The sequence below is a fragment of the Numida meleagris genome, chromosome 14 (assembly GCF_002078875.1).
Source record: "Numida meleagris isolate 19003 breed g44 Domestic line chromosome 14, NumMel1.0, whole genome shotgun sequence".
Lineage (NCBI taxonomy): Eukaryota > Metazoa > Chordata > Aves > Galliformes > Numididae > Numida > Numida meleagris.
Genome location: NC_034422.1, coordinates 3,440,027 through 3,457,331, shown reverse-complemented (window position 1 = coordinate 3,457,331; position 17,305 = coordinate 3,440,027). Strand labels below are relative to the sequence as shown.

General features: G+C 35.7%; 1 protein-coding gene across 11 annotated transcripts in view; it reads right to left on the bottom strand.

Moving 5' to 3' along the window:
* RIMBP2 (RIMS binding protein 2) overlaps positions 1-17,305 on the bottom strand; it is an 89,569-nt gene that overhangs the window by 56,506 nt on the left and 15,758 nt on the right. For 10 of the 11 annotated variants that reach the window (XR_002443311.1, XR_002443312.1, XR_002443313.1 and 7 more), the window contains exon 2: positions 527-616. The gene's annotated coding sequence lies outside the window, so the exon portion shown is untranslated. Of the gene's footprint in view, positions 1-526; positions 617-13,110; positions 13,260-17,305 lie in introns of those variants that run through there. The other variant, XM_021412306.1, reaches the window with a different exon arrangement.

The window sequence follows — 17,305 nt, the reverse complement described above, 5'->3', positions numbered from 1 at the left end:
TAGCTGAGACATGGACTTATGCCATATGTCACGCTACAGGGGAAATAACAGCTGGTAACAGAATTTACAAAATTTACTGCTGGACAATGGCATTTCAACATTTTACTGAGAAATGAAAAAAGTACAAAGGAAAAAGGCAGAAGGGAAGGAAAATACACATCTAGTGAATAATCTTTTCTGTCAGCATTCTTTGGGAAAATTATAGATTTTTTTTGATCAAGTCTCATCAAAATCACTGAAAAAACCATCTTTTTTCCAAAGCCTAATACCAATTTATGTTATTAAGAAAAGATGCACCAGGAATAATGCATCTCTGTACCATCTACCAGTGTGTCTTTTTCACATGTTATTTTCACTTGAAAATAACCTTTGTAAAATACATGTGTAACTTATTTTTAATTGAAATATTTGGTGTTTTCTAAGAGAAAATAAAAATTAGAGGTGACTACACAACGCATTTTTATCCTCTCTGCAGAACGATTACTGTAACATATTAACGTATGAGTTCTGTGCTTAGGATTGGTACCTGGTCATATTGCAGGGCTTTGTGTGACACATTTGCATACTGAAGGCTCAGGCGATTCTTTTCTTGCACAGCATCCTTCAGTTCATTTTTCTAAAACACAAGAAAGGAACGTGTGTTATAGACCATTTATCTCCATTACAGTACATCCTATTAAGTTCTTAAGGAAGCAATGTTTTTGCATTATTTGGTATTAACATACCATTAAGAGTAGTACCAGGCATAAAGCCAAAGGCACTGAAGGTGCAGAAGCAGAAGATTAGCTTGCAATTACAGTTGGCTCTATCATAAAACCACATGTTTTCAGTAGATGATCTGATTAAAGATGTGCAGACAAATAGATGACCTGACATCTCAGGCCTGGTGCATATATATATTATATAAAAAAAAAAATCTCCCTGCAGATGCAACAAGGAGCTCAAATCTGGCTACCCTACTGAGAGCAGGGAAGAAACTTGGCTCCCAGAATAAAGCAATATTCTCTAACTCAGATCTTCAGAAGGCATTCTGAGGGCAAAAGCCAACAACTGGAATGTGTAATCATGTACATGTCTATATTCATATACGTCACTAGATTTATGATACCTATTTCTATTTATAGTATGTCTACTCATAATAAATGCATACATACATGTTTAAACTCAATCATTTTTAGAGTCTGGGTAGAACACTTACATGCTACAGTGGCAGGCAAATCCAAAATGCAGACAGAAGACAACATTGTCTAAACTTCAAGATATTAACTACAGTCTCCAGTATTTTTATTTATTTACACAGTGCTATAAAAAGAATGAAAAAAATGGAAAGTAGATAAGCCTCAAATATGCAGCCAAATGTCAAATTTGGGGAGAGTCGCTCAAATCAAAACACTCAGAGCTCAGGGAAAGTAGCAGCATTCTCTGCATTTCTGACAATTTTGTACAAATTAACAAAGACAGCTGTCGGAGATAAAGCAGTCACATGAAAGGTGAGTTCAGAAAACTTCATAAATGCATAAGACTTGACTGAAAAGTTGCCAGGAGTTACGCATTAGCCTGACGAGTTTTTCGCTAGCTAGATTTTGAACTAAGCAGTAATATCTTTCCTAAACTGATTTTACGAGTCTCTCCTTACAGGAGCCATGTTTTGACTAGATAGTGTTCACAGTGAACAAAAGTTGTTAAACTTTTCATCTAAATTGTTTCCTAAGCATCATTAGCTTTAAGTATGAGAACTGAGGAAGCTTAAAGATTTCTGCCTAATGACTACTTGATGCTGCTATCCAATAAAGTGGGACCTTCAAATGATGTTTGGTGATATACAGTACATACAATTTTTTTCTGCAATTAATTACCTCTGCAACCAAATATGATTAAAATTAGCCACTGGGTTGAAAACTTAGAGTCAGATACACATTATGATCATAGGAATCAGTTTTCTATTGAAAATGAAATTAAAACAGCAGTTTCATAAACACTTTGCACAGAGAAGGCCATTCTGAGTTCTTGTGAATGACAATGACTTTAACATATCAACTCATTTTGCAGAAAAGACATTTCTGACCATACTCAGAATGTCACCCTGATAGTCAAGTTTGAACATAAACAGAGGACAGTGGAAAACAGTTTAGCCCAAGTAATGACACATTATAGCACCATTTTTGTACAATGTCAAAACATCTAATCATTGGCGGGAAGCTGCTCTCTTGACTAAACACTATGGAACTAAACTCAGACATCAAATCACAGAATTTTCAGTCTCCTAGTTGCAGTTATACCCATCATCTCACACTAAAGGATATCAGCAATTAAAATTTGTCAAGTTCTGTTCAATCTGTTGTTTAGGATGCAATTAAAAGTGACAGTCAGATTCTAAGATGCTAGACAGTTCTGAGGGACAAAATGAGAACAATTTCTTAGCTCACGTTACATTTTAAAAGGTGTAAATTAAATCAACAAATATTTTTACAATACGAGCAAACTGCACTGAACAGTTCCTTGGATATGTGAAAAAAGCATCGAATCCTATTAACTACCGAAAGTTACTTGTAAAGCATTGTGTAACTATTCTACATTTTAGTAGGCAAAGATAAGCTACGCTGGCTGCCCTAAGAAACCCTTACAACCACAGGCTTCTGTCAAGCGAGATTCAACATTGACTTTAATGGATCAATTTGCATTTGTTATGAATCAATATTGCTCAGCTGACTTTAATGGGGAACAAGTGACAATGTTTTACCAGTTTTTAATAAGGTTATTAAAAGGAATTCAAGCAGAAATGGAGAGGAGGAAGAGTGAAGAGTGAAGGAGTAATTGATGGGAATCTAGACCAGCATACTTCACATCCTATTTAAATTCTCCAGAATAGAAAATGCTTTCTGAGAGATGGCAGAGCAACTGGGCTGGCTGTTATCCTATCCAAAGAAAACACATTTATTTGCAAGCATGAACTTAAGTAGGGCAGCAACTATCTCAGTTTCACTGGTCCTTAGTAGTTAGCCAATTTGGTTTTGCTTCGATTTCTGTTCACAGTGGCAACTTCTTTCAGTCTTCCTTCGCATTTGTCAGGATAATGGACCACATACATTCCCCATCCCAACCAAATCCATAAAAATAAAGAATTCCTTGATCAGTAGCAGGAATTGCTGTCACATTTTTAGCTCAGAAAATACACATAAAGAAGACCAACAAGAAAGGAACTTGGATGCAAAGGTTCACTTGAGCTGAAAGACACCTGCACACATTATCAGTGCGCTTTGAAATAACATACACACACGTACACTGACAGCATTCAGATTGCTTGCTTTCAGAAGAAGCACTAAAGAACAAAGAACAAACAACTTAAAGGTCTCAGAGCAATAATGAGGTAAAAGCCATGCTGAATGGAAACCTTCTAAGTTTAAGCCAAGTTCCTTTACTGAGCCATGTCTGCTAAAGATGTCATCATTACTGTCAATTCAAAACTTCCCGCAATTTTAGTTTCTATTATTCATTGACTTCAAGTATCACTCAACCATGCACCCTTACAAGAGGGCTCTGACAGAAGAATTCTGGTAGATTCAGCTGCAAGTGTTTATTCATCCTTAACACATCATAATCATAGGTCACAGTAATTAAATAGCAGGGGCCTGGGTTGCTAAAACTTTTGCTCTGTCTCTGCAAGGATGGCAAGTTTATACAAATTTTTCTAAAAGGTTTCTACAACTTTTGAGATGTGCTTGGGATTTTTGGAATTATATGCAAGACTTCAATAGGTTTGATCACGGAAAATATTGTTAAACTATCTAAAATAAGTTATCTACCCAGAATTTCCCCTTATACCCACATGAAAAATGACCTGGAAAGAAAAAAAATGTACAATTTTTTTTGGCATCATTGGCAAGGCTGGAGAAAGGAGGTGCATGTTCTGCTCACAGGAGAACTACTGCAGAAGATCATAAAGAAGCACACAGATGAAGTATCTGTCACACTACTGCGGTTCCCCCAGGTACTTTCATACAACAGTCACATAAATCTGCTACATTTGGTGAATATATTTGCTTGGCATATAAGAATTCACTGCAATTGAACATATATTAGCTGTATGCGGACAAAGCTGATGTTCACACAACTTATATACAGTAAGCAATTTCACGTACACTAAGCGATTTTTAACTTTCTGATATTTACCTTGCCCATATTTTTACTTATCTGTATGAAAAAGCTTTTAACCAGTACCCTTTTCATATTATTGATGTTGAATACTAGAATGCAACTGCACACAAGAAACAATCAAGAATACTGAAATTCTCTTGCTCATAGAAAGAAAATCAACTGATAAAAACCTTGCTCTTCTCAGAGCATTCTTGGAATGACAATTTGCTGCTTGACCTATAGAAAGAAGAAAGAAGTTTATTTGTTATTTATTATCTGACAGAAGCCTTAGCTGAAACTCAGGTCTGTGCATTGCACAAATACAGAAGAAATTATCAGCACTCCAAAAAAGTCCATCTTTTAATTTAAGCAGATAAGGAAGTAGAAAAAGAGGAAACAGAAAGGGACAGATCAAGCCACTTGCCAAAGGTCATGCCCCTAACCAGGTGGTTTAGTGAAAGACTTACTCCAAATCTGCCTTCCCACACACTACTCCAGTCATCTGGCATGTCCTGAAAGTAACCTGTGATGGGATTAACTGAAGCAGCGCATACTTAATGCCCACATGGGAACACAAGCCAGTTTCTGTATAGCAAACACGAATAGTGCTCAACAGTTAATGTCTTCTCCTAAAGATAAAAATCTCTTCTTAAAATTTCTCATGGGCAGTTTCTCCTGTGTTGATTATTTCCTGATACTAACTGTACTTGGAGAAACACATTTAACAGTACTTCTTTTCACGTCTCCTCTTCACACTACAGAAGGAATTTCTTCTCTTGGGGCTGTGAAATACACCCTGTATTTTTGCAAATGATAGTTATGCATTGTTTAATGTTCATGGCAGTCTGTGATTCTTCTATCTAATCCACTGGCTTCAATATTGTCCAGATCAGTTAAATATAAGCCTTCAACAAACAAGACCAAAGTTAATTCAACCATCCCAGAACTAAATTTCACCCAGTAGAAAACTCATACATTAAAAGTGAATTGAAGTCATATAGAAGAAAAGGACATCTTACAATTTTCTTCCATGGATGAAACAGAAGATTAAGATTTGTAGCATAAAACCTTAGTAGCCCACAGTCAGTCTCTGAAAGATGACAGCTCATGGCTGCTCTGCATACACCACCGTGCTGTATATGCCCCATGTGACAGGGGCCAGAGGAGCACAAAAAAGATTTGTTTCCCATCTGGGGGAAATCCAACACATTTGATTAATATCTTACTATGTTGTAAGTTGTCTTCATAGGGATTTTATGGCCGTACACTGAAAGAGCTTTGAAGCTTCAAATACATTTTAAAGGAGACAGATGTCTTTTGAAAATGCTATAGAGAAATAAATAGAATCCTTTTCCATTCACTTTCATTTACTTGACAGCTAGCTCTGAATGCATTAACAACAGGGCAACACTTCTCACTTCAGTTCTTACAACTGCCAATTTCAAACAGAACCTCCAAGTCAACAAAACAAAGAGGTCAGGAAATACATAGGGCAGCCATCACAAATGACAGACTTCCTGGCAATGGGCTGGATACATGCTTCCTGCCTCCAGGCTGTCAAAGAATGCTAGGGCTTCTCCCCTACAGCCTTCCCTACTCTCAGTTTAACAGTTCTACCAGAAGTCTAAAGGGAACACACAAAAGGGTGCCCCTCTCCTACTGCTTGGATCTGAGAGGAGATTTTGTGGAATTTTGCAATTCATTTTTGAACTTGACAAGATTCTGATTTCTTCAACTCATGACAACAAACCACTAGCAGACCAAAAATCAATCCTGTGGAAAGCACTATGGTACAGTCTTCCCTCATCTTTTCTATATTTTCATAGAAATAACTTTTGACTCTTTTTGCAAATTTAATCAGGGTTTTGTCCTTTCTCCCCCCTGCTACCCTCCCAATTGTTCTTAATTTATTTGCTGTATGCAGCAATTCTGGTAATTTAATTGTACCTAAGAAGCAACATTTTACTAAGGAGTCATATTAGGTCTACCATTTAACCTATGCAAATCAAACCATCACAGCTGTTAACTGAGACGAGTGGAGATAACAGCTCCTCAGGCCGGTTACTCCAAGACACTGTACAAAACTTATACCAAGACAGAAGCCTACTGAATGTTAGCAGACCAACGAGCAAGTGAAAAGGAAGTAGGACTTCCTTACTGCCAAAAAATCTTCTCACTAGTCTGCAGAGTCTTGACACTGAGTTTTAAATATTAGTTGCACTGCCTGTTATCCCTTTCTAATGACACTGCTAAAGAGCACATTTTTTTTTTAACAACAACAACAAAAAAAACAACACAGGTTTGAAGTAGTTTAATTAATTGTCTGATAAAAGACAGCATGCATCCAAAAAATTTTAGAGAGAAATGAACACGGAAAGCAAATTATAAGGATGGAAAAAATAGAAACTATGTAGAAATATTCAACTTTCCTTCTCAAAAAAAATGGAAGTATTGTCACAGATAAGAATCAGCTGGTAATGGAACAAGCCAAAACACAAGCTTCTTTATAAAATATTTAGGCAGAAGTTACACAGAACTTTTAGATTGCTTCTACTTAAGCTTTTTAACAAGTAAATATGGGAAGCATATTCCATACTTACATATATCATATATTGGTAGGGTGCCAGTCAAGCATGTATTCATGTCAGGATTCTATATAGAGTAATTTCCAAAAAGAATCTGAAACCTTGTCTTTAACATGTCAGACAAATTCCCAAACAGCAAGGATATTTACTGTTATATGTACGAAATGCTTCAGGCATTTTCAGCTCAGGCATTTCAATTTAAGAAAAGAACACTAACGATGATCTTTTCAAAATCTTTGGAGTAAACTGAGTCAGAAAATTGACAGCCCTCCCAAATGTATAAAAACACAATCAGTGCTACACTCTGCCATTTTTTAAAACATGCCCAGAGCATTACAGACACACCAGTACATCCTTCACAAACAATGAGACAGTATCCATTAAATCATATAAATAAAAACATATTAAAAATAAATGTATTACCTTATATATGAGTTGCATCTTTTTAAGTGCAGAAATGAAAGCAAAAAATGTGTATTTCCAGCAGAGCAAAAGTAGAAATTCTCCTGCAGATATGAGGACTGGCTATAAAAATTCACGGTAGGAGGATGACTTCTGTAGATTTAATACAATCTGACACCACTGTCTGGGTAACAAGGTTCTGCATTGCCTGGAGAAAGGCATCTGTTGCCCTGTGTGCTAGTTTGCTCATCCATCAATTATAGTTGTGGGTTTTTTTTTAAAAAAAAAAAAAAAAAAGTTATACACTATTCATTTATTGGTAGCCTTTTTTCTTCGAGACTTGTTTTGCCAGTAACCTGGACTGACTGCATTAGAACACACTGACTATAATCCTACATGATGTTTCTCTACTTTGACAATGCATGCACAGAATCACATTATTCCAAGAGAAAACTGAAAACCACCAGTTTACAGGTACTTAAAGAAAAAGGAAAAATGAATAACCTACTGATATTTTCTTACATATTTTTGCCCTGTAAATGACTCATTACTAAGGTCAGGTTTAACACCACCATTTTTAAAATTTATTTTAAGGGATAGATTTTAAAGGCAAAGATTATTCATCCTCATTCTATTATATCCAACATACAAGTAAGATAGATGTAAGATCAAAGAAAGCCCTAAAAGATGCTGAATACCTCCTTCTCCCCATGCCATGAAGGGTACAGAACAGTTCTATCCAGTACAGAATTCCACCATAACCATGCCAACTTATTAGTTAGAAACATGCAATTGTAATAATAGATGTATTGTAAATTAGTGGAAGGATGTTACGTGCAATGAAAAATAATCAAACTAAAGACTTTTGTCCGAGGTTTTTTTTAATATTTCTCTGTGATTCTGACTGAATTGTCACAATCAAGTACACATTATCAAGCAGTGCAGGAAAGTAGTCTGACATTTTATGATGATAGCATTTAAAGAACCCAATTTTACTTAGAATGTTTACAGGCGTGCATTTTTTTTTCCTGCTACTACTCTTTGGACAAAGGAAGGTCTATTTAGAAGTGCTTCAATTTTAAATAAAATCCCTTCCCAAATAGATTTTTTTCATTTTTAAAAAAGACACATTTTCATGCAAATTGTACTTTATTCTAATAAAAGAAAACAAATGCAGCTTTAGCCTCTGATCAGTAGGCTGAATGTAGCAAAATAAATTCTATATAAAAATAGCACTTCTTAAAAAGCACTACCAAATAAGGAACACAGGAACTGTAGCAGTATATCGTATTTGGAAATCACCAGCGCCTTGGCACTGCGGTGACCAGGACCAGATGTTAACAAACATAAATAATTAAAGTACTGAATTATTTTTCACTTCAGTAAGACTCTTAAGGTAATAGGCTTTGCACTACCAATTCATTTCATTCATGTTCCTTTTGGAGTATTAGCTCTTCACACGCTGTTTCTCATAACTTATTCGTACAATCTTTTCTTACCACCTCAGCTCTGTCACCCTCACCAGAACACTGCTTGACACAGCAGGGCAGCCTGGGCCACGTTTTGCACAGAGGGGAAAGGAGGGTTCAGGGTACCCGAAGCCTTGGATGATCCCCCAGCCTTAGAATCCCGTGTATCCATATTTGATTTGCAATGCTCAGACCACGGCTATCACATTTTTTTTGTCCTATTCTCCACCTCATTTTCTTCAGCTACGCACATCATATGAAAATGGCAAAACCCTCTCAGCAACAATGAAAATAAGTGATAATTCCTGATACGTGAAGTACAACAGTTTTGTTATCACATCCACCCCCACAAATATATAACACATCCCAGATATTTTGACTGCAGCTGTTTACAGTGAATTACCAATATGCAAGTTCTCTTGATGCCATTAATTTTGGACTTTATATCTACTTTGGCTGAAGTAAACATGAACATAGAAAAAAGCAAAGATTTCCCAGGATAGCACTATTTAGTATTTGCTATTATGTTTGTATTTTATGATGCTTTGGTTCCCCCCTGAGGCACGTGGAATCTATCACCTACACACAATAGGCCAACTGTCAACACAGACAGAACAAAGCCTCTGCGTGGCAGTAGGTGGCACTACATTTTTTGGTTAGCTTCCACAGAAAGTATTGCTTAACACAAGCCCAAGTTCTCAGTACCATGTTTACAAACCTTCCCAGTATCTGCCATGGAATGTTATTATTGGACAGCTGATTAATTACTTAATGTCAAAATCATATCTAATCTTGATGTGGAAAAGAAATATAAAAACGTACAGCTGATAACTGAAGAATCAACTCAAAGGAATTCCAGGCCTATTAATTTCAAAGAAAAAGAAGAAAGAAGCAGAGGTCAATACCAATCAATTATAGGTTATTTATATACCCTAACACTGTCATACCTGTAGAAAAGCTGTTCCAATATCTAAAATTATACAATACTGTTAACGCTTTCAACAATGATCATACAAAAAAAAAAAAAAAAACAGGCATAAATTTTGATAGAAGTTTTATACCAAAGTAATGCTACCACTGAAAATGCAACTGCTCCCAATCCAGCCACCCAGAGCACCTATATAATGTGCTTTAGCTTTTGTCAGGTTACTCTCTTGAAGATGCCCCTTCACTTTGAGTTAGTCAAAACTACTATCTAGTATTTCCATTAAAAATCAAGTACATTCATGTTCCGCCATGCTGTCAGATAACACCCAGCCACTGGCAACACAAACACAGCCAAGGATACCATAAAAATACATTTCTGCAGCCATAAGCAGAGAATCAATCTTAAATTTAGTATCACAGTATTGTTTTCCCTTGGATGGTATTAGAAAGTTAATCAGTTTGATTTGTGGGCTGAAGTAAAATCAATATTTATTCAGGGTTTTTCCTTTCAATTATTTTTACACTCACATCTCAATGCACCAAATGAACCAGCACATCTGAGAGGCTGGGTCTAAATTCTCATTTCCCGTGGTACAGTTTGAATTTATTCAGGGGTAACTTATAAGCAAGCAAAAGAAAGAAATAGCTGAAATAATCCATTTCTAAGGGAGAAATAAGTGAACGTGGGGCTCCTTGAAGAAAGGCACAAAGTAAATGCAGCCCAGAGTAAACAACCCCATTCAAATGCTGGTAGTGAGCTGTCTGAAGGGGACATTCCCTGTAGTTCCCTTAAGAAATATTTTCTAATTGATGTTACCATCATATGGCATAATATTTTGTTTCATATCTGCAACTGGTAGTGGTTTTTTCTATTGCCTTGACTTCAATGGATGTGTAGAAGATCTACCGTAGTTTTGTAGGTCAAACGAAATGCAACCAATTATTTAAAAATAATTAAAAATATGTTATTTCCTCCTGTTCTCTGCAAATGCATGGATTTCCACTCAAACTTTGTGATAATCCAGAAGGAAATTGCTATCCACATTTTCCATTTGCTATGATTTCACTAGTGGAAGAACAAACAAAACACGTCAGCTAGAAACACACGAACAAAGTAATTCTGGTCATCACTGGAGCTCATTAGGGATAAGGCTGCAGCACAGAGCATCTCTTTAATTACCTACTATGGCATTAAGGTTTCTATTTGCTGATGAACAGAAGGCATACAGAAGACTCGTGAATTGCAGTGTGGGCTTGGAGATCTCTCAGTGGAATACCTTACAGGATCTTCTACAGACCATTTATGTTAATATTCTGCTAACACAACAGTTGCAGACACTGTTATACAGGAATAGCTCATGGAGAAATCTCGTCAGCTCTGATGAAAGAGTCCGTCTCACTGTGCTATTTCTTATGATAGAAATTTCTTATTTTTCTAGAAATAGAACAAGACTTCTTGTCCTATTTCACTGATAATTAAAATGCAATTAGTTAGATCAGCTTTCACAAACATTTCTCAAAAAGCTTTCCTTTCCATCATGCACAAAGAGAAGACCAAACAAGATCAGCCGTTGTCATGGCAACATCATGCCCCAGCAGGTGGAAAACGCAGTCCTGTGGCACTAAAAAAGGATGAAATGTACTGAACCTAAGCATAACACCAGCTCCAGCTCAACCAGCTAAGGATGTTTTCAGAGATTGGCTTCTTTTTAAGCAGCAAATTTAAAGAGACAAATGTTAAAAAAAGAAGTGTGAGCTCCGGTGACATTAGTATTTACACAACTGTCTGAGTAATTTTATTAGGTAGAAGGTTATATTGACACGGTGCACAGTTCTGAAAGCCTACAAAAAGCTTAGCACAATTTAAAAAATAAGTGACTTGAAAGAAGAAAATAATTTTTCATTTCAATACAAATATAAGAAAAATATGCTGAATTATTTTAGGATCTAGATGTCAGAAACATTATTCATAAAGAGCTATTCATGCTCCAAAAGTTCTGTTTTCAAAACAGGTAATACTACAGCCTTCAGGTAAGGCTTCCACTAAATTAAGTATAAACCAAACACTAAATAAAGTTATGCATCACCCTGAACAAAGTGGTATGGACCACTGTTTTCTTTGCAAGACTTTTTAAGAACAGCTGTACAAAATGGTATGATGATCATTCTGTGGTCCAACAAAATCTTCCTTAACTAACACTAGCTACAACTAAGTGCCATCTTTAAAACCTTCTATCCCCATCCTGTTCCAAGAAAAAAAAGGAGGAGAAATACAATAGCTAGGAAAGCAATAATTCACTAAAAATGATTTTGTTTTTCAAATAACATGTCAATATTTACTGTATTCTCTTAATGTTCATTCAACCTTGAATCTTAGTAAAGGACTAAATTTAATTTTAGGTGCTACCCAATTAGAAGCAAGCCCCTGCCTAAATATATTCTGTCTTTCAAAGCATAAGACAAAACAGCTGAAATTAAGTCTAATTAATACATATAATTTTGGAGGAAATAATTCCTTGATTACGGAAAAAGGACAGAAGCTTTACAGTTTTTTGATAGTAGTAGGTGCTTGAAGATTCCTTGCAGCTTTGAGTGACAAAGATATTACAAAAGGTTATTTGACAGAGCACAGACGGAGATGACGACAGCATATGATCACCATAAAAAAATCTTGAATATATCTATACCTATAAATGCATGCTGAAGATGTCAATAGCTCGTACAGTATTCCTTGAAGGAATACATGAAGCTTGTTTTTTACAAAGATGCACTTGGTAATTACGATAAAAAAAAGTTCATTGTTTTTGGATTCTTCCAGTGGTCAGAGACACCCGTGAAAAACAGGGGCAGCCACCAGCAACAAGCACTTCTGGAAATGCTTCACAGATGATTTGACTGGCACTGAACAGCAACGTGAAAGCAGAGTCAGCGCCAGATACTAACACAGAAATCTTTCTGTATGGTATTGCATGCAAATAAGCAAGTCTATAAGCCTCTAAAAACTACCACAACTACTTTGGATTCTTACTTTATTTTGCTGTCATAAATTTGCTCTGCATTTCTAGTCTATAAGGAGAATTTTCCAGGCATCTTTGACAAGAACACAGCATAGACAAGAGTCATACATATCATAAAAAGCAACACAACGTATAAACGGCATATTATTTTTTCATTATTTTCTCTTTACTAAGTCTAATTGATGCAGCCAGGGAGATATTTACTTACTGTTCTGCTTTCCGTAGGATAAACTCAAATGGAAACAGATCAACAAGGCCTAAACTCAGGCAAGAAACTACCTAGTTAAGAGCTGTGGAATATGGAAGCATTTTATCAAAGCTCCATAGTATTTTCCTCTTCATTAAACTCTGACATAAATCCAAATAAATGTAATGCTCGAAATGTACATTAAGGTTGCAATCAGACTTACCTCTGCTATTTCCCAATTCTTAGCAAACATGTTATTTGGCATCTTCAGTTAAATTTGCTTCAACATGACTAATTAGGTGTATACTACCCTCAGTCTTAAGCCTCTAATTATTTCATTATTTAGTGTTACATGTGGTAGCTATGAAATCTATTTTACCCCCACTTACTCAGAAAGTAGTCCTGTGTATACGCGATCGCATCCATCTTCCCTCCTTAATGACACAGGCAAAGAAAAAGAGTCAGAGTCTCTTTCTGCTCATTCATGCTGTTCTGCATCATACTGCAAAATTAAAATTAATCCTCCTTACTAGCTGAGGCTGACCTTTTAGCCACTGGCTGGAAAGGGAACATCACTCCCCTGGGGGCTGTTCGAGGGGAGGGCGTTAGGCACGCCTGACACCTCAGCCACAAGATGAGATGAGGCAAAAGCACACTGAAACGGGTAATTTGGTAAGGTATGATTAGTTTTATTTACACAAGGCAGGCTGGCAAGCCATGCTCAGCTTCACGCTTCCCTAAGTACCTGCGGCAGAGAAGCCTTTTGTGATCTGTAATGTCAGTAAACATTTACATTTTGGTCTATTCTTTAAAAGTCAATAATTAACTGCTTGAGGCTGAACAGAAAGACTCCGTGAGCTTTCGCTGTCTCTGTATTCCAGCTTTCTATTACTAATCCCTGAACTAGAACTGGATATTCTAGGACTTAAAGCATTTATATTCACGTAAATAACCAAAGTTTTTTCTCAGTTGTTTCCAGGATAAAATCTTGACATGTCGATAAAGCACAGAATTTACATTTTTGCTGCTCATTCTTTTATTAAATAAGATGTGTCAAATAGTTACAGAGACAGCAAGAGGCTTTTGCTTTCTGTTACTCAAAACAATCTAAGTGATAGGAAATTTAATTTCTCTTTGTGCATAAAACCTTTTTAACGCAAGTATGCATTATGCATATCCTGAATATAACTTTTAAAATCTCTTTCTCACTCTTACTTCATATAATATTACACAAACCTTGAAAAGGTGCATGATGTTTGTTGTTGCAATTTGTACATTTGCTGATAATTACTCAAAGTCTGGCATTAAAAGATAAATGACCTGAAAGCAGCTTGTAATTCTGAAGACCTTCAAGCTAACCAACCAGTTTGTGCTCCAATCAGAGCACAGAATTAATCTTTTGTATAAAATACCACAAATTAGCAATAATCTTACTTAAGGAGAAAAATCAAAGGAGAGAAAAAATGATTTGTGAATTAGCAGAAAACAAATCTTGACTCAAATGATAAACTCTGCACAGTGAAAACAACCCCACGGAAGGAACTCCGGGCACACGCTGGGACGATGCAAAGCATTGATACTGCTGCTGCTGCTGCTACGGGAATATAGTATTCCACTTTACAAAAATGAACGCTGAAAATTTCTCATGCTGAATTAAAGATCAAAGGAAAATAATTCCAATGCTAATAATATTTAGCTTCAGGGGTTGTCATATTGAATTTTTTCAGTTCATACAAATCAATTGTTGTGGCAGCCACAAGTTGAAGGCCTCATGGAAGTTCCCAGGAAAGGCTCAGAGGACGGAAAGAAGTGAAATACTGATGAACACTAGTGTACAAAGCACGTTTGTTTGCGCTGTTTCAAGCTGCTACACAACAAAATGGTGTTAACAAAAGAAAAAAATGATCCTACACTTATAAATTGTAAAGCTTACTTCTAAATGAACTGTGATTTTTAATCTCCCCAGTAACATAACTGAAAAACACTGCCAGTTGTATACACTAACAAATAATAGTTCAGCTGCTAGCTCCTGGGGCGCTTCTTGTGACAGAATTTAGGGTGATTTTAATGGCAGCACTCTCCATTCCCACATTTGTATAGCTCTTTATCTGAGCAACACTTTTGTTCAGGTATCATCCAACACTGATCTAGAAACCTCAAGATCAGAAAGGTTTTTCAAGACACTGTAGTAACATTCACTGACTGATCAAAGCTTAACTGATAACAACTTCTTTTTATATAAGATAACATTTTAAATAACAGATGGAGTGATTTGGTTTGAATAACTTAAGGGCTGCACAGCCCAAACCAAAAGGCCAGAATCCAAGTTTTAAGAAAGAAAAGGCCAATGACGGGGAAAAAAAAGATTAAAGAGAGTAATGATTTCATTAATGAAGGATATTATTCGTATGATGTATTAGGTTTGCAAGCAGTACCATAAATAGTAAGATAAATTTATTTTACTGTCTGCTTAACCAATTTTCTTCCTTTTCCATTCACAGATATATGAAAGGGACAAGCCCCCGCTTATAAAACACCATCCCAAAATCTGATGGAGAATGAATTCAGTTTAAATTCTGGGAAGGTGGAGATTAGTTCCATTTTATTTCATCTGAGCTTATTTCACTTCACAATTTCTGAACCTTTCATGTTGTGCAACCAAGGAAAACAATGAACACAAGTAATTTATCTCTACTGATTAAAATGAGAAGTTATCTTTGTTTCCTTTTTCTAGAAAGTATCAAAACTATGTTTTCACATGAATCATCAATTGAAAAAGAAAGAAAAAAAAGAAAATATGATTTTTAATTAAAAAAGCCTCATGGTTCATCATTGCATAGCAGCCACATATAGAGGACATCAGCATAATTTCTGAGCTCATCAATTAAAACTAAACATACAGCCAAAATCTATTCATGAAGTATGAAATAGATCTCTCACAAGTTAATTATAATTCTCTATGTAAAACAAATCCTTGGAGAACATTTAAAAACTACACAAAATTTCCAGCATTTTAGACACTTGAGACCAGATACTGTCAACTGTATTTCTACCTGTTCATTACAAATTTCATTAATATATAATTTTATTCATATTTTTCCCCCCGATGTATTTACTTGAACCAAGGAATTCTGAAAAATCTTCATTCCTCAAGCAAACTAATTAGCTCTGATAAAGCCAAAAGAAATTAGTTTTTGGTTAAATATAAACAGATAACAAATTTAAGTGATGCTTCTGAATTTCAGTGGGCTAAAGTTCAAAACAGAATGTTAATCAAGAAAAGAGTTTTAATTTATCTCTCATTATGAATAAAGACTTTTAAATGAGGAAGCATTTCTAGGGACATGAAGAGCTCCAAAAAGGTGATGAAAGTGTAAGTGGATGTAGGAAGGCTGCTATCAGGAAGATATTCAGAATAAAACTCAAGAAAAATAAAAGTAGACCCCAAGACAGCAGAAATAATTCAGTCAACTATCCTCCCTATTTTTAAAATAGACTGTACTGTACAAATGCATGTCCTGCATCTATGTGCAATGAACACCAGGTGCAAGTGTAAATGTTGCTAAACTTCTGTTGCTAAACACGGGAGATTTAGGTGGAAACTCATCATACTGACACTAAGTTAAAGTTGATCATGACTGAATCCTCACTGATATGGATATCAATAACGTGAAGAATTAAACTGAAAATTTCATTCAGCTGCATGTTCATGAAATTTTCTAAGAACAAGTGGTTTTTTCCATCTACTGCATAATGATATCTACCTCCAAAAAAGTGATTACCTGAGATTGATGAGGTTCCAGAGATCAGATGTGTTGACAGATTCCCCTGCTCCAGTGACAATCAAAAATGTCAGTCATTCTAGTAGATACAACAGCATATGAAATATTGATATTTCTTCTAAATTTCCTAGTTCAAAACATATGGCTCTAGAATTGTTCACACTGCCTGTAGCACTCAACTGCTTTCTATTTTCATACAAATATTTTGACAAGAATAGATACCTATGAAAACCATTTCTTAGCACCTCGCTGTAAACGATATCCAAGAGACTGCCTGTTAGTGAACTATCATTTCAGTGCTACTGTGCACCTCATTAAAGGATAACTTTGGACACTGCAGCCAATTCTTTCCCGTTTTGACTTTCTCCTTAGTTTGCATATCCCCTCATTAGTGATCTTTTCCCTCCATTAGCGGTTTACCCTTCTATTTTATAAGGTCCCAGCAAATTACTAAATTGAATTAGACAGGAAAACATGTTACAGGCCATCTCTCTGATTTACTCATATTTTCTTTTCCTCCACTTTACACTAAATTTAATGCCTGAAATTAATTTTTTATTATAGTTGTTATTATTTATTATAGTTCAGAGGATTATTCTTCCTGTCAATCTTCGTCTAATTCTCAAAAAAAAACCATAAATAAAAAAAATTAAAAAATTAGTATCTGGAATAATTTGTGAAGACCAAAACTGCTTTATATACAAAAGACAATTTATTTTCCCTTCAGCTTTCCTTTATAGCACTACCACCCAGTGCGTAGCAGAAGGCACAAATTCCTCCCATGTTTCTTTCTTTCATAAAT